Below are 18,904 nucleotides of genomic sequence, written 5' to 3'. Positions count from 1 at the left end.
ACACATGTTGCTAATCAAACATGTTGCTAATCAAACATGTTGCTAATCAAACATGTTGCTAATTACACATGTTGTTAATCAAACATGTTGCTAATCAAACATGTTGCTAATTACACATGTTGCTAATCAAACATGTTGCTAATCAAACATGTTGCTAATCAGACATGTTGCTAATTACACATGTTGCTAATCAAACATGTTGCTAATCAAACATGTTGCTAATTACACATGTTGCTAATTACACATGTTGCTAATCAAACATGTTGCTAATCGGACATTTTGTTAATCAAACATGTTGCTAATTACACATGTTGTTAATCAAACATGTTGCTAATCAAACATGTTGCTAATTACACATGTTGCTAATCAAACATGTTGCTAATCAAACATGTTGCTAATCGGATGTTTTGCTAATCAAACATGTTGCTAATCAAACATGTTGCTAATTACACATGTTGCTAATCAAACATGTTGCTAATCAAACATGTCGCTAATTACACATGTTGCTAATTACACATGTTGCTAATCAAACATGTTGCTAATCAAACATGTTGCTAATTACACATGTTGCTAATGAAACATTTTGCTAATCAAACATGTTGCTAATTACACATGTTGCTAATTACACATGTTGCTAATCAAACATGTTGCTAATCGGACATTTTGTTAATCAAAGATGTTGCTAATTACACATGTTGCTAATCAAACATGTTGCTAATCAAACATGTTGCTAATTACACATGTTGCTAATCAAACATGTTGCTAATCAAACATGTTGCTAATTACACATGTTGCTAATTACACATGTTGCTAATCAAACATGTTGCTAATCAAACATGTTGCTAATCAAACATGTTGCTAATCAAACATGTTGCTAATTACACATGTTGCTCATCAAACATGTTGCTAATCAAACATGTTGCTAATTACACATGTTGTTAATTACACATGTTGCTAATTACACATGTTGCTAATTACACATGTTGCTAATCAAACATGTTGCTTATTACACATGTTGCTCATCAAACATGTTGCTATTAACACATGTTGCTAATTGGACGTTTTGCTAATCAAACATATTGCTAATCAAACAGCAGCCGATGTGAGTAAGACCTTTATACAGGTCAACATTCACAAGGCCGCAGGGCCAGATGGATTACCAGGACGTGTACTGCGAGCATGTGCTGACCAACTGGCAAGTGTCTTCACTAACATTTTCAACCTCTCCCTGTCTGAGTCTGTAATACCAACATGTTTCAAGCAGACCACCATAGTCCCTGTGCCAAAGAACACTAAGGTAACCTGCCTAAATGAGCACAGACCTGTAGCCATGAAGTGCTTTGAAAGGCTGGTCATCAACACCATCATCCCAGAAACCCTAGACCCACTCCAATTTTCATACCGCCCCAACAGATCCACAGATGATGCAATCTCTATTGCACTCCAACACTGCCCTTTCACACCTGGACAAAAGGAACACCTATGATAATGCTATTCATTGACTACAGCTCAGCATTCAACACCATAGTGCCCTCAAAGCTCATCACTAAGCTAAGGACCCTAGGACTGAACACCTCCCTCTGCAACTGGATCCTGGACTTCCTGACGGGCCGCCCCCAGGTGGTAAGGGTAGGTAACAACACATCCGCCATGCTGATCCTCAACACGGGGACCCCTCAGGGGTGCGTGATTAGTCCCCTCCTGTACTCCCTGTTCACCCACGACTGCGTTGCCAAGCACGACTACAACACCATCATTAAGATAGCCGATGACACAACAGCCTGATCACTGACAAAGATGTGACAGCCTACAGGGAGGAGGTCAGAGACCTGACCGTGTGGTGCAAGGACAACAACATCTCCCTCAAAGTGATCAAGACAAAGGAGATGAATGAGGACTACGTGAAAAGAAGGACCGAGCACGCTCGGGGCTGTAGTGGAGCAGGTTGAGAGCTTCAAGTCGATCACCAAAAAAGGAACATGGTCCAAGCACACCATGACAGCCGTGAAGAGGGCACGACAAAACCTATTCCCCCTCAGGAGACTGAAAAGATTTGGCATGGGTTCTCAGATCCTCAAAAAGTTTTACGAGAGCATGCGGACGGGTTGCATCACTGGCTGGTACGGCAACTGCTCAGCCTCCGACAGCAAGGCACTACAGAGGGTAGGGTGTACGGCCCAGTTCATCACAGGAGCCAAGCTTTCTGCCATCCAGGACCTCTGTACCAGGCGGTGTCAGAAGAAGGCCCTAAAAATTGTCAAAGACTCCAGCCACCCTAGTCATGGACTGTTGTCTCTGCTACTACAAGGCAAGCGGTACCGGAGCACCAAGTCTGGGTCCAATAGGATTCTAAACAGCTTCTACCTCCAAGCAATAAGTCTCCTGAACATTTTTATTTTACCTTTATTTAACGAGGCAAGTCAGTTAAGAACAAATTCTTATTTTCAATGACGGCCTAGGAACAGTGGGTTAACTGCCTGTTCAGTGGCAGAACGACAGATTTGTACCTTGTCAGCTCGGGGTTTGTACTTGCAACCTTCTGGTTACTAGTCCAACACTCTAACCACTAGGCTACCCTGCCGCCTCAACATCTAGTCAAATGGCTTCCCAGACTATTTGCATTGACCCCCCACGCCGCTGCTACTCTCTGTTATTATCTACACATAGTCACTTTAATAACTCTACCTACATGTACATATTATCTCAATTACCTTGACACAGGTGCCCCCACACATTGACTCTGTACCGGTACCCCCTGTATATAGCCTCCACATTGACTCTGTACCGGTACCCCCTGTATATAGCCTCCACATTGACTCTGTACCGGTACCCCCTGTATATAGTCTCCACATTGACTCTGTACTGGTACCCCCTGTATATAGCCTCCACATTGACTCTGTACCGGTACCCCCTGTATATAGCCTCCACATTGACTCTGTACCGGTACACCCTGTATATAGCCTCCACATTGACTCTGTACCGGTACACCCTGTATATAGCCTCCACATTGACTCTGTACCGGTACACCCTGTATATAGCCTCCACATTGACTCTGTACCGGTACACCCTGTATATAGCCCCGATATTGTTAATTACTCCTTATCTTTAAATATTAGTAATTCTTATCTCTTACTGTTTTTTTTTGGGGGGGGGGTCTTTTCTTAAAACTGCATTGTTGGTTAAGGGCTTGTAAGCAAGCATTTCACTGTGAGGTCTACTACACCTGTTGTATTCAGCATTTCACTGTGAGGTCTACCTACACCTGTTGTAATTCAGAATTTCACTGTGAGGTCTACTACACCTGTTGTATTCAGCATTTCACTGTGAGGTCTACTACACCTGTTGTATTCAGCATTTCACTGTGAGGTCTACTACACCTGTTGTATTCAGCATTTCACTGTGAGGTCTACTACACCTGTTGTATTCAGCATTTCACTGTGAGGTCTACTACACCTGTTGTATTCAGCATTTCACTGTGAGGTCTACTACACCTGTTGTATTCAGCATTTCACTGTGAGGTCTACTACACCTGTTGTATTCAGCATTTCACTGTGAGGTCTACTACACCTGTTGTATTCAGCATTTCACTGTGAGGTCTACTACACCTGTTGTATTCAGCATTTCACTGTGAGGTCTACTACACCTGTTGTATTCAGCATTTCACTGTGAGGTCTACTACACCTGTTGTATTCAGCATTTCACTGTGAGGTCTACTACACCTGTTGTAATCAGCATTTCACCGTAAGGTCTACTACACCTGTTGTAATCAGCATTTCACCGTAAGGTCTACTACACCTGTTGTATTCAGCATTTCACCGTGAGGTCTACTACACCTGTTGTATTCAGCATTTCACTGTGAGGTCTACTACACCTGTTGTATTCAGCATTTCACTGTGAGGTCTACTACACCTGTTGTATTCAGCATTTCACTGTGAGGTCTACTACACCTGTTGTATTCAGCATTTCACTGTGAGGTCTACTACACCTGTTGTAATCAGCATTTCACCGTAAGGTCTACTACACCTGTTGTAATCAGCATTTCACCGTAAGGTCTACTACACCTGTTGTATTCGGCATTTCACCGTGAGGTCTACTACACCTGTTGTATTCAGCATTTCACTGTAAGGTCTACTACACCTGTTGTATTCAGCATTTCACTGTAAGGTCTACTACACCTGTTGTAATCAGCATTTCACCGTAAGGTCTACTACACCTGTTGTATTCGGCATTTCACTGTGAGGTCTACTACACCTGTTGTATTCAGCATTTCACTGTAAGGTCTACTACACCTGTTGTATTCAGCATTTCACTGTGAGGTCTACTACACCTGTTGTATTCAGCATTTCACTGTGAGGTCTACTACACCTGTTGTATTCAGCATTTCACTGTGAGGTCTACTACACCTGTTGTATTCAGCATTTCACTGTGAGGTCTACTACACCTGTTGTAATCAGCATTTCACCGTAAGGTCAGCATTTCACTGTGAGGTCTACTACACCTGTTGTATTCAGCATTTCACTGTGAGGTCTACTACACCTGTTGTAATCAGCATTTCACCGTAAGGTCTACTACACCTGTTGTAATCAGCATTTCACCGTAAGGTCTACTACACCTGTTGTATTCGGCATTTCACTGTGAGGTCTACTACACCTGTTGTATTCAGCATTTCACTGTGAGGTCTACTACACCTGTTGTATTCAGCATTTCACTGTAAGGTCTACTACACCTGTTGTAATCAGCATTTCACCGTAAGGTCTACTACACCTGTTGTAATCAGCATTTCACCGTAAGGTCTACTACACCTGTTGTATTCGGCATTTCACTGTGAGGTCTACTACACCTGTTGTATTCAGCATTTCACTGTGAGGTCTACTACACCTGTTGTATTCAGCATTTCACTGTGAGGTCTACTACACCTGTTGTATTCGGCATTTCACTGTGAGGTCTACTACACCTGTTGTATTCAGCATTTCACTGTAAGGTCTACTACACCTGTTGTAATCAGCATTTCACCGTAAGGTCTACTACACCTGTTGTATTCGGCATTTCACTGTGAGGTCTACTACACCTGTTGTATTCAGCATTTCACTGTGAGGTCTACTACACCTGTTGTATTCAGCATTTCACTGTAAGGTCTACTGCACCTGTTGTATTCAGCATTTCACTGTAAGGTCTACTACACCTGTTGTATTCGGCATTTCACTGTAAGGTCTACTACACCTGTTGTATTCAGTATTTCACTGTAAGGTCTACTACACCTGTTGTATTCAGCATTTCACTGTAAGGTCTACTCCACCTGTTGTATGCAGAATTTCACTGTAAGGTCTACTACACCTGTTGTATTCAGCATTTCACTGTAAGGTCTAGTACACCTGTTGTATTCAGCATTTCACTGTAAGGTCTACTACACCTGTTGTATTCAGCATTTCACTGTCAGGTTCCACACCTGTTGTATTCAGCATTTCACTGTAAGGTCTACTACACCTGTTGTATTCAGCATTTCACTGTAAGGTCTACTACACCTGTTGTATTCAGCATTTCACTGTAAGGTCTACTACACCTGTTTTATTCAGCATTTCACTGTGAGGTCTACTACACCCGTTGTATTCAGCATTTCACTGTGAGGTCTACTACACCTGTTGTATTCAGCATTTCACTGTGAGGTCTACTACACCTGTTGTATTCAGCATTACACTATAAGGTCTACTACACCTGTTGTATTCAGCATTTCACTGTGAGGTCTACTACACCTGTTGTATTCAGCATTTCACTGTGAGGTCTACTACACCTGTTGTATTCAAAGTCTAACTCCCCTGAACGCCTCTGTTGATCCTATACCTATATTGATCTTCCTATGTAGTAATAATGTAGTGTAGTAATAATGTGCCTATGAACCAGAGTTACACTGTTAGCACTGAGGTGACGTGCACTAGTAGGAAGACCACTGTTAGCAGTGAGGTGACGTGCCCTAGTAGGAAGACCACTGTTAGCAGTGAGGTGACGTGCACTAGTAGGAAGACCACTGTTAGCACTGAGGTGACGTGCACTAGTAGGAAGACCACTGTTAGCAGTGAGGTGACGTGCACTAGTAGGAAGACCACTGTTAGCACTGAGGTGACGTGCACTAGTAGGAAGACCACTGTTAGCAGTGAGGTGACGTGCCCTAGTAGGAAGACCACTGTTAGCAGTGAGGTGACGTGCCCTAGTAGGAAGACCACTGTTAGCAGTGAGGTGACGTGCACTAGTAGGAAGACCACTGTTAGCAGTGAGGTGACGTGCCCTAGTAGGAAGACCACCTTTTTGCAGCTCACCCTGCACTATCAGCTCCAATATAAATAACATTGTCATGTCTTCTTCTGATAAACTTCCCAATAAAAAAATCATTGCAGAAAAGTGCTTAAAATAGCCCACATCAACGTATGATGAGCCTAAGAAATAAGGTTAATGAAGTCAATAATTGGCTCATAACAGATGACATTCACATTCTGACTATCTCTGAAACTCACTTAGATAATATCTTTGATGATACAGTGGTAGAAATACAAGGTTATAACATCTACAGAAAACACAGAAATGCCAAAGGTGGAGGTGTTGCTGTTTATATTCAGAACCACATTCCTGTAAAGATTAGAGAGGATCTCATTTTAAATACTGTTGAAGTAATATGGCTACAGGCTCATCTGCATCACCTAAAGCACATTCTTTACATTTAGTAATGTAACAGTGGTCACTTTAATAATGTTTACACACTGTTTTACTCATTTCATATGTATATACTGTATTCTAGTAAAGGCTCATCCTATTCAGCAATAGCTGTATATATACTATTATATCCACGTATTCTTCAGATATACAACATATTCTATCCACATACTGTCTATAATGGCTATCTATCCATCCATCCATCCATCCCATCATCCATCCATCCATCCATCCATCCATCCATCCATCCATCCATCCATCCATACATACATACATACATACATACATACATACATACATACATACATACATACATACATACATACATACATACATACATACATACATACATACATACATACATACATACATACATACATACATACATACATACATACATACATACATACATACATACATACAGTTGAAGTCGTAAGTTTACATACACCTTAGCCAAATACATTTAAACTCAGTTTTTCACAATTTCTGGCATTTAATCCTAGTAAAAATTCCCTGTCTCAGGTCAGTTAGGATCACCACTTTATTTTAAGAATGTGAAATGTCAGAATAATACTAGAGAGAATGATTTATTTCAGCTTTTATTTATTTCATCACATTCCCAGTAGGTCAGAAGTTTACATACACTCAATTAGTATTTGGTAGCATTGCCTTCAAATGGTTTAACTTGGGTCAAACGTTTCGGGTAGCCTTCCACAGGCTTCCCGCATAAATTGGGTGGCCTTCTAGACAGTTCCTCTGTCCAGTGTCTGTGTTCTTTTGCCCATTTTAATCTTTTAATCTTTTTATTGGCCAGTCTGAGAAATGGCTTTTTCTTTGCAACTCTGACTAGAAGGCCAGCATCCCGGAGTCGTCTCTTCACTGTTGACGTTGAGACTGGTGTTTTGCGGGTACTATTTCATGAAGCTGCCAGTTGAGCACTTGTCTGTTTCTCAAACTAGACACTCTAATGTACTTGTCCTCTTGCTCAGTTGTGCACCGGGGCCTCCCACTCCTCTTTCTATTCTGGTTAGAGCAAGTTTGCGGGGTTCTGTGAAGTGAGTAGTACACAGCGTTGTACGAGATCTTCAGTTTCTTGGCAATTTCTCGCATGGAATAGCCTTCATTTCTCAGAACAAGAATAGACTGACGAGTTTCAGAAGAAAGTCATTTTCTTCTGGCCATTTTGAGCCTGTAACCTAACCCACAAATGCTGATGCTCCAGATACTCAACTAATCTAAAGAAGGCCAGTTTTATTGCTTCTTTAATCAGGACAACAGTTTTCAGATGTGCTAACATAATTTGCAAAAGGGTTTTCTAATGATCAATTAGCCTTTTAAAATGATAAACTTGGATTAGCTAACACAACATGCCATTGGAACACAGGAGTGATGGTTGCTGATAATGGGCCTCTGTACGCCTATGTAGATATTCCATAAAGAATCAGCCATTTCCAGCTACAACAGTCATTTACAACATTAACAATGTCTACACTGCATTTCTGATCAATTTGATGTTATTTTAATGGACAAAAAATGTGCTTTTCTTTCAAAAACACGGACATTTCTAAGTGACCCCAAGCGTTTGAACGGTAGTGTATGTATATATACACTCATAAGAGTTGTCGGAAGATAACCTGGTACCTTCAGACGGTAAGAAATTGTTAAAAAAAAACTACAAAAGCAGGGGATAGTACGTGTCAAAAACAACATTGTTAAATATTGGTTCAAAAAAATACAATGTTTCCTGAGCTCTCAGATATAGGACATTTTTGCTATGTATGAATGTGTCAATTAATGTGTTTCTATGGGCTAATAGCAGTAAGGCAATTCAATGTGTTTCTATGGGCTAATAGCAGTAAGGCAATTCAATGTGTTTCTATGGGCTAATAGCAGTAAGGCAATTCAATGTGTTTCTATGGGCTAATAGCAGTAAGGCAATTCAATGTGTTTCTATGGGCTAATAGCAGTAAGGCAATTCAATGTGTTTCTATGGGCTAATAGCAGTAAGGCAATTCAATGTGTTTCTATGGGCTAATAGCAGTAAGGCAATTCAATGTGTTTCTATGGGCTAATAGCAGTAAGGCAATTCAATGTGTTTCTATGGGCTAATAGCAGTAAGGCAATTCAACGTGTTTCTATGGGCTAATAGCAGTAAGGTCCAATTAATGTGTTTCTATTGGCTAATAGCAGTAAGGCAATTCAATGTGTTGCTATGGGATAATAGCAGTAAGGTCCAATTCAATGTGTTTCTATGGGCTAATAGCAGTAAGGCAATTCAATGTGTTTCTATGGGATAATAGCAGTAAGGTCCAATTCAATGTGTTTCTATGGGCTAATAGCAGTAAGGTCCAATTCAATGTTGAATCAAGGGTCTTAAAATGCTTTAATGATCCATGGTTGTACCTAGAGGTCGACCGATTAATCAGCTTGGCTTTTTGGAAGCCGATTATGGCCGAACGCATTGCAATTCACGAGGTGACTGCGTGGCCTCCTGTTCCTCGAAAGCAGCATCAAAAGGACCTTGTGTCTGCAATGAGCCAAGGTAAGGATGCTAGCTAGCGTTAAACTTATCTTATAAAAAAAACAATCTATCTTAACATAATCATTAGTTAACTGCACATGGTTGATGATATTACTAGGTTAACTAGCTTGTGCTGCGTTGCATATAATCAATGCAGTGCCTGTTAATTTATCATCGAATCACAGCCTACTTCAAATTTGCCAAATGGGTGATGATTTAACAAAAGCACATTAGCGAAAAACCGAATGTACCTAACCATAAACATCAATGCCTTTCTTAAAATCAATACACAAGTATATATGTTTCAACCTGGATATTTAGTTGAAAGAAATTCATGTTAACAGACAATATAAACTAGGGAAATTGTGTCGCTTCTCTTGCGTTCAGTGCAACAGAGTCAGTTTGGTCCGTCTGGCTCGTTGCTAACTAATTTGCCAGAATTTTACATAACTATGACATAACATTGAATGGTTTGCAATGTAACAGGAATATTTAGACTGAGGGATGCCACCCGTTAGATAAAATACTGAACAGTTCCATACTTCACTGAAAGAATAAACGTTTTGTTTTCGAAATGATCGTTTCTGGATTTGGCCATATTAATGACCTAAGGCTCGTATTTCCGTGTGTTTATTATATAATAATTAAGTCTATGATTTGATATTTGATAAAGCAGTCTGACTGAGCGGTGGTAGGCAGCAGCAGGCTCGTAAAAATAAATTCAAACTTTACTGCGTTTGCCAGCAGCTCTTCCCTGTGCTTCAAGCATTGCACTATTTATGACTTCAAGCCTATCAACTCCCGAGATTAGGCTGGCAATACTATAGTGCCTATAAGAACATCCAATAGTCAAAGGTTAATGAAATACAAATGGTATAGAGAGAAATAGTCCTATAATTCCTATAATAACTACAACCTAAAACCTCTTACCTTAGAATAGTGAAGACTCATGTTAAAAGGAACCACCAGCTTTCATATGTTCTCATGTTCTGAGCAAGGAACTTAAACGTTAGCTTTCTTACATGGCACATATTGCACTTTTACTTTCTTCTCCAACACTTTGTTTTTGCATTATTTAAACCAAATTGAACATGTTTCATTATTTATTTGAGACTAAATTGATGTTTATTTCTGTATTATATTATAAGTTAAAATAAAAGTGTTCATTGTTCATTCACTATTGTTGTAATTGTCATTATTACAATATATATATATATAAAAATAGGACGATTAATCGGTATCGGCTTTTTTTGGGGGGTCCTCCAATAATCGGTATCGGTGTTGAAAAATCATACATTTGGTCGACCTCTAGTTGTACCGTTTCACACAGAAAACAATGTGATTCTGCAACACATCTGAATGAATGATACACCTGACTTCCCCTTATACCCTGTTACCCTGTTACCCTGTTACCCTGATGTCCTGTTTCCCTGTTACCCTGTTACCCTGTTACCCTGATACCCTGTTTCCCTGTTACCCTGTTACCCTGTTACCCTGTTACCCTGTTACCCTGATACCCTGTTACCCTGTTACCCTGTTACCCTGTTTCCCTGTTTCCCTGTTACCCTGTTACCCTGATACCCTGTTACCCTGTTACCCTGTTTCCCTGTTACCCTGTTACCCTGTTTCCCTGTTACCCTGTTACCCTGTTACCCTGTTACCCTGATACCCTGTTACCCTGTTACCCTGTTACCCTGTTTCCCTGTTACCCTGTTACCTCAAACACAGCCTGGAGATATTGAGCCAGACAGAAGTACTCAACATTCACTCACTTTAGCACATGTACGCTCACACACAAACACATGCACGCATGTACACACACACACACATGCACGCTCACACACAAACACACACACACTTTGATCCACATGAACCTTGACGAAGCCTAGACCGTGTAATGACCATGCATCACAGAGCAGACAGCCACAGACAGAGACACGGAGCCCACCTCAGAGGACAGACACGGAGCCCACCTCAGAGGACAGACACGGAGCCCACCTCAGAGGACAGACACGGAGCCCACCTCAGAGGACAGACACAGAGCCCACCTCAGAGGACAGACACAGAGCCCACCTCAGAGGACAGACACAGAGCCCACCTCAGAGGACAGACACAGAGCCCACCTCAGAGGACAGACACAGAGCCCATCTCAGAGGACAGACACAGAGCCCACCTCAGAGGACAGACACAGAGCCCACCTCAGATGGACAGACACAGAGACCACCTCAGAGGACAGACACGGAGACCACCTCAGAGCACAGACACGGAGACCACCTCAGAGGACAGACACGGAGACCACCTCAGAGGACAGACACAGAGCCCATCTCAGAGGACAGACACAGAGCCCATCTCAGAGGACAGACACAGAGCCCACCTCAGATAGACAGACACAGAGCCCATCTCAGAGGACAGACACAGAGCCCATCTCAGAGGACAGACACAGAGCCCACCTCAGATAGACAGACACAGAGCCCATCTCAGAGGACAGACACAGAGCCCACCTCAGATAGACAGACACAGAGCCCATCTCAGAGGACACACAGAGCCCACCTCAGATAGACAGACACAGAGCCCACCTCAGAGGACAGACACAGAGCCCACCTCAGAGGACAGACACAGAGCCCACCTCAGATGGAATGTCTCAGTCTATACACTCCTAATAAGGTGGTGATTGAACAGAAGCAAGAGCATCAAAACACCCTATCCTCCCATATCCCAAACCCCCCAGTTTATTTTTCCAGGCCGCTGTGCAGTGAACCCATAATGTTCACTCTCTCAGTGTTCACAGGCCACAGAGAAGAGAGGGGACAAGAGGAGATGGGAGAAGGAAGGAGAGGGGAAGAGAGGAGGAGAAGGGGAAGGGAGGAGAGGGGAAGAGAGGGGGAGGAGAGGGGAGGAGGAGGGAAGGTTTCATCATACTCTCTCTCCGCTAGAGTGGCAGCCCTAAATCAAACGTGTCACGCTCCCGGCGGCTGGGTCTGTGTTTTTCCTCAACCAAACCACAATTACACCCCAGACACACTCAGGCTTTAACCCCAACCAGGGCTTAGCACTAACTCTCTCTCTCTCTCCATTTATCTCTCTCTCTCTCTCTCTCTCTCTCTCTCTCTCTCTCTCTCTCTCTCTCTCTCTCTCTCTCTCTCTCTCTCTCTCTCTCTCTATTTCTCTCTCTCTCTCCATATCTCTCTCTCTCTCCATTTATCTCTCTATCTCTCTCTATTTCTCTCTCTCTCTCTATTTCTCTCTCTCTCTATTTCTCTCTCTCTCTATTTCTCTCTCTCTATTTCTCTCTCTCTCTATTTCTCTCTCTCTCTATTTCTCTCTCTTTCCAATTCTCTCTCTCTCTATTCCTCTCTCTCTGTTTCTCTCTCTCTCTCTATTTCTCTCTCTCTCTATTCCTCTCTCTCTATTTCTCTCTCTCTCTCTATTCCTCTCTCTCTCTATTCCTCTCTCTCTATTTCTCTCTCTCTCTCTATTCCTCTCTCTCTATTTCTCTCTCTCTCTATTCCTCTCTCTCTATTTCTCTCTCTCTCTATTCCTCTCTCTCTATTTCTCTCTCTCTATTTCTCTCTCTCTATTTCTCTCTCTCTCTATTCCTCTCTCTCTATTTCTCTCTCTCTCTCTATTCCTCTCTCTCTATTTCTCTCTCTCTATTTCTCTCTCTCTCTCTATTCCTCTCTCTCTATTCCTCTCTCTCTATTTCTCTCTCTCTCTCTATTCCTCTCTCTCTATTCCTCTCTCTCTATTTCTCTCTCTCTCTATTCCTCTCTCTCTCTATTTCTCTCTCTCTCTATTTCTCTCTCTCTCTATTTCTCTCTCTTTCCAATTCTCTCTCTCTCTCTATTCCTCTCTCTCTATTTCTCTCTCTCTATTTCTCTCTCTCCTCCCTGTTTTTTTCCATTCCTTCCTTCCTTCCTTTCCTTCTACGCTGAGACCAAATTTGGTATCGCCCTCGTTGGTGGTCTCTCTTCTTTCTGAGTGTGTTGTTCTTCAGGAGAAGGGAGTTATGAGGTCGCTGCTACCAGTCCAGGATGGCTACTTGTCAAGATTCACAGTGCACCTGTGTCCAGAAAAACATACATAAATTACTTTCACTCTTAAACATCCTCGTAAATTTAAACACAGGTGGAGGTGAAGGGGAGATTTATCCCTCTCGTCTGTTTTAACAGTTCTGGAAGGTTCTCCATGTCTTACCTCCAGCTTCCTTATTAAACCTCGAACTACCTCCCTGGGTGATGTTAACATAAAGGAACACCATGGTCATGATAATAACAACTCTTCAGACTCAGGTCAGAGGGCCCCCCTCTATCGACACTGACTACGAAGAGCAGGGGTCTAGTGGTTAGAGGGCCCCCCTCTATCGACACTGACTACGAAGAGCAGGGGTCTAGTGGTCAGAGGGCCCCCCTCTATCGACACTGACTACGAAGAGCAGGGGTCTAGTGGTTAGAGGGCCCCCCTCTATCGACACTGACTACGAAGAGCAGGGGTCTAGTGGTCAGAGGGCCCCCCTCTATCGACACTGACTACAAAGAGCAGGGGTCTAGTGGTCAGAGGGCCCCCCTCTATCGACACTGACTACGAAGAGCAGGGGTCTAGTGGTCAGAGGGTTCCCCTCTATCGACACTGACTACGAAGAGCAGGGGTCAAGTGGTTAGAGGGCCCCCCTCTATCGACACTGAGCCTCCTTCACTCACGCCGCCAAGCTTACCCTAGTAAAACTGACTATCCTACCGATCCTCGACTTCGGCGATGTCATCTACAAAATTGCTTCCAACACTCTACTCAGCAAACTGGATGCAGTTTATCACAGTGCCATCCGTTGTGTCACTAATGCACCTTACACCACCCACCACTGCGACTTGTATGCTCTAGTCGGCTGGCCCTCGCTACATATTCATCGCCAGAACCACTGGCTCCAGGTCATCTACAAGTCCATGCTAGGTAAAGCTCCGCCTTATCTCAGTTCACTGGTCACGATGGCAACACCCACCCATAGCACGCGCTCCAGCAGGTGTATCTCACTGATCATCCCTAAAGCCAACACCTCATTTGGCCGCCTTTCGTTCCATTACTCTGCTGCCTGTGACTGGAACGAATTGCAAAAATCGCTGAAGTTGGAGACTTTTATCTCCCTCACCAACTTCAAACATCAGCTATCTGAGCAGCTAACCGATCGCTGCAGCTGTACATAGTCTATTGGTAAATAGCCCACCCATTTTCACCTACCTCATCCCCACAGTTTTTATTTATTTACTTTTCTGCTCTTTTGCACACCAATATCTCTACCTGTACATGACCATCTAATCATTTATCACTCCAGTGTTAACCTACAAAATTGTAATTATTCGCCTACCTCCTCATGCCTTTTGCACACGTTGTATATAGACTCCCCTTTTTTTCTACTGTGTTATTGACTTGTTAATTGTTTACTCCATGTGTAACTCTGTGTTGTCTGTTCACACTGCTATGCTTTATCTTGGCCAGGTCGCAGTTGCAAATGAGAACTTGTTCTCAACTAGCCTACCTGGTTAAATAAAGGTGAAATAAAAAAATAAAAAAATAAAACTACGAAGAGCAGGGGTCTAGTGGTCAGAGGGCCCCCTTCTATCGCAGGGGCAGGTAGTCTAGTGGTTAGAGCGTTGGACTAGTAACCAGCAGGTAGCTTAGTAGTTAGAGTGTTGGACTAGTAACCAGCAGGTAGCCTAGTGGTTAGAGCATTGGACTAGTAACCAGCAGGTAGCTTAGTGGTTAGAGTGTTAGACTAGTAACCAGCAGGTAGCCTAGTGGTTAGAGTGTTGGACTAGTAACCAGCAGGTAGCCTAGTGGTTAGAGCATTGGACTAGTAACCAGCACGTAGCTTAGTGGTTAGAGTGTTGGACTAGTAACCAGCAGGTAGCCTAGTGGTTAGAGTGTTGGACTAGTAACCAGCAGGTAGCCTAGTGGTTAGAGCGTTGGACTAGTAACCAGCAGGTAGCCTAGTGGTTAGAGCGTTGGACTAGTAACCAGCAGGTAGCCTAGTGGTTAGAGTGTTGGACTAGTAACCAGCAGGTAGCCTAGTGGTTAGAGTGTTGGACTTGTAACCAGCAGGTAACCTAGTGGTTAGAGTGTTGGACTAGTAACCAGCAGGTAGCTTAATGTTCCCAAGAAAGCTAAGGTAACTGAGCTAAACGACTACCGCCCCGTAGCACTCACTTCCGTCATCATGAAGTGCTTTGAGAGACTAGTCAAGGACCATATCACCTCCACCCTACATGACACCGTAGACCCACTCCAATTTGCTTACCGCCCAAATAGGTCCACAGACGATGCAATCTCAACCACACTGCACACTGCCCTAAACCACCTGGACAAGAGGAATACCTATGTGAGAATGCTGTTCATCTACTACAGCTCGGCATTCAACACCATAGTAGCCTCCAAGCTCGTCATCAAGCTCGAGACCCTGGGTCTCGACCCCGCCCTGTGCAACTGGGTACTGGACTTCCTGACGGGCCGCCCCAGGTGGTGAGGGTAGGCAACAACATCTCCTCCCCGCTGATCCTCAACACGGGGGCCCCACAAGGGTGCGTTCTGAGCCCTCTCCTGTACTCCCTGTTCACCCACGACTGTGTGGCCACGCACGCCTCCAACTCAATCATCAAGTTTGCGGACGACACAACAGTGGTAGGCTTGATTACCAACAACGACGAGACGGCCTACAGGGAGGAGGTGAGGGCCCTCGGAGTGTGGTGTCAGGAAAATAACCTCACACTCAACGTCAACAAAACTAAGGAGATGATTGTGGACTTCAGGAAACAGCAGAGGGAACACCCCCCTATCCACATCGATGGAACAGTAGTGGAGAGCGTAGCAAGTTTTAAGTTCCTCAGCATACACATCACAGACAAACTGAATTGGTCCACTCACACTGACAGCGTCGTGAAGAAGGCGCAGCAGCGCCTCTTCAACCTCAGGAGGCTGAAGAAATGTGGCTTGTCACCAAAAGCACTGACAAACTTCTACAGATGCACAATCGAGAGCATCCTGGCGGGCTGTATCACCGCCTGGTACGGCAACTGCTCCGCCCTCAACCGTAAGGCTCTCCAGAGGGTAGTGAGGTCTGCACAACGCATCACCGGGGGCAAACTACCTGCCCTCCAGGACACCTACACCACCTGATGTTACAGGAAGGCCATAAAGATCATCAAGGACATCAACCACCCGAGCCACTGCCTGTTCACCCCGCTATTATCCAGAAGGCAAGGTCAGTGCAGGTGCATCAAAGCTGGGACCGAGAGACTGAAAAACAGCTTCTATCTCAAGGCCATCAGACTGTCAAACAGCCACCACTAACATTGAGTGGCTGCTGTCAACACACTGTCATTGACACTGACCCAACTCCAGCCACTTTAATAATGGGAATTGATGGGAAATGATGTAAATATATCACTAGCCACTTTAAACAATGCTACCTAGTTACTTACCCTACATTATTCATCTCATATGCATACGTATATACTGTACTCTATATCATCGACTGCATCCTTATGTAATACATGTATCACTAGCCACTTTAACTATGCCACTTTGTTTACTTTGTCTACATACTCATCTCATATGTATATACTGTACTCGATACCATCTACTGTATGCTGCTCTATACCATCACTCATTCATATATCCTTATGTACATATTCTTTATCCCCTTACACTGTGTATAAGACTGTAGTTTTGGAATTGTTAGTTAGATTACTTGTTGGTTATCACTGCATTGTCGGAACTAGAAGCACAAGCATTTCGCTACACTCGCATTAACATCTGCTAACCATGTGTATGTGACAAATACAATTTGATTTGATTTGATTTAGTGGTTAGAGTGTTGGACTTGTAACCAGCAGGTAGCCTAGTTGTTAGAGTGTTGGACTAGTAACCAGCAGGTAGCCTAGTTGTTAGAGTGTTGGACTAGTAACCAGCAGGTAGCCTAGTTGTTAGAGTGTTGGACTTGTAACCAGCAGGTAGCCTAGTTGTTAGAGCGTTGGACTAGTAACCAGCAGGTAGCCTAGTTGTTAGAGTGTTGGACTAGTAACCAGCAGGTAGCCTAGTGGTTAGAGTGTTGGACTAGTAACCAGCAGGTAGTCTAGTGGTTAGAGTGTTGGACTAGTAACCAGCAGGTAGCCTAGTGGTAGAGGTTGGACTAGTAACCAGCAGGTAGCTAGTGGTGGACTAGTAAACAGCAGGTAGCCTAGTGGTTAGTGTGTTGGACTAGTAACCAGCAGGTAGCCTAGTGGTTAGAGCGTTGGACTAGTAACTAGCAAGTAGCCTAGTGGTTAGAGCGTTGGACTAGTAACCAGCAGGTAGCCTAGTTGTTAGAGTGTTGGACTAGTAACCAGCAGGTAGCCTAGTGGTTAGAGTGTTGGACTAGTAACCAGCAGGTAGTCTAGTGGTTAGAGTGTTGGACTAGTAACCAGCAGGTAGCCTAGTGGTTAGAGTGTTGGACTAGTAACCAGCAGGTAGCCTAGTGGTTAGAGTGTTGGACTAGTAACCAGCAGGTAGTCTAGTGGTTAGAGTGTTGGACTAGTAACCAGCAGGTAGCCTAGTGGTTAGAGTGTTGGACTAGTAACCAGCAGGTAGCCTAGTGGTTAGAGTGTTGGACTAGTAACCAGCAGGTAGCCTAGTGGTTAGAGTGTTGGACTAGTAACCAGCAGGTAGTCTAGTGGTTAGAGTGTTGGACTAGTAACCAGCAGGTAGTCTAGAGGTTAGAGTGTTGGACTAGTAACCAGCAGGTAGCCTAGTGGTTAGAGTGTTGGACTAGTAACCAGCAGGTAGCCTAGTGGTTAGAGTGTTGGACTAGTAACCAGCAGGTAGCCTAGTGGTTAGAGTGTTGCACTAGTAACCAGCAGGTAGCCTAGTGGTTAGAGCATTGGACTAGTAACCAGCAGGTAGCCTAGTGGTTAGAGCGTTGGACTAGTAACCGAAAGGTTGCTGGATCAAATCCCCGAGCTGACATGGTAAAAATCTGTCATTCTGTCATTCATTCTCATAAAAATCAAACACACCCAACCACTATGACTAGCATTCATAATCAAACACACCCAACCACTATGGCTAGCATTCATAATCAAACACACCCAACCACTATGACTAGCATTCATAATCAAACACACCCAACCACTATGGCTAGCATTCATAATCAAACACACCCAATCACTATGGCTGGCATTCATAATCAAACACACCCAACCACTATGACTAGCATTCATAATCAAACACACCCAACCACTATGACTAGCATTCATAATCAAACACACCCAACCACTATGACTAGCATTCATAATCAAACACACCCAACCAGTATGACTAGCATTCATAATCAAACACACCCAACCACTATGGCTAGCATTCATAATCAAACACACCCAACCACTATGGCTGGCATTCATAATCAAACACACCCAACCACTATGGCTAGCATTCATAATCAAACACACCCAACCACTATGGCTGGCATTCATAATCAAACACACCCAACCACTATGACTAGCATTCATAATCAAACACACCCAACCACTATGACTAGCATTCACAATCAAATCTATTCTTTAACTTTACCTCCGAGTTCCTTTACATTCAAGATGGCGTTTGGGAACGGTACTGCTTTGATGCTGAAGCCTGAGAGAAAGAAAGATATTGGGACAGGGT

At 43.5% G+C, this 18,904-nt stretch overlaps 1 pseudogene; it reads right to left on the bottom strand.

The window, feature by feature from the left end:
• LOC124034967 overlaps nt 1–18,904 on the bottom strand; it is a 258,182-nt pseudogene that overhangs the window by 176,654 nt on the left and 62,624 nt on the right.

The sequence above is a fragment of the Oncorhynchus gorbuscha genome, linkage group LG05 (assembly GCF_021184085.1).
Source record: "Oncorhynchus gorbuscha isolate QuinsamMale2020 ecotype Even-year linkage group LG05, OgorEven_v1.0, whole genome shotgun sequence".
NCBI lineage: Eukaryota > Metazoa > Chordata > Actinopteri > Salmoniformes > Salmonidae > Oncorhynchus > Oncorhynchus gorbuscha.
Note: the sequence above shows the minus strand (reverse complement) of the source record. Positions and strands in the feature narration are given on the sequence as shown.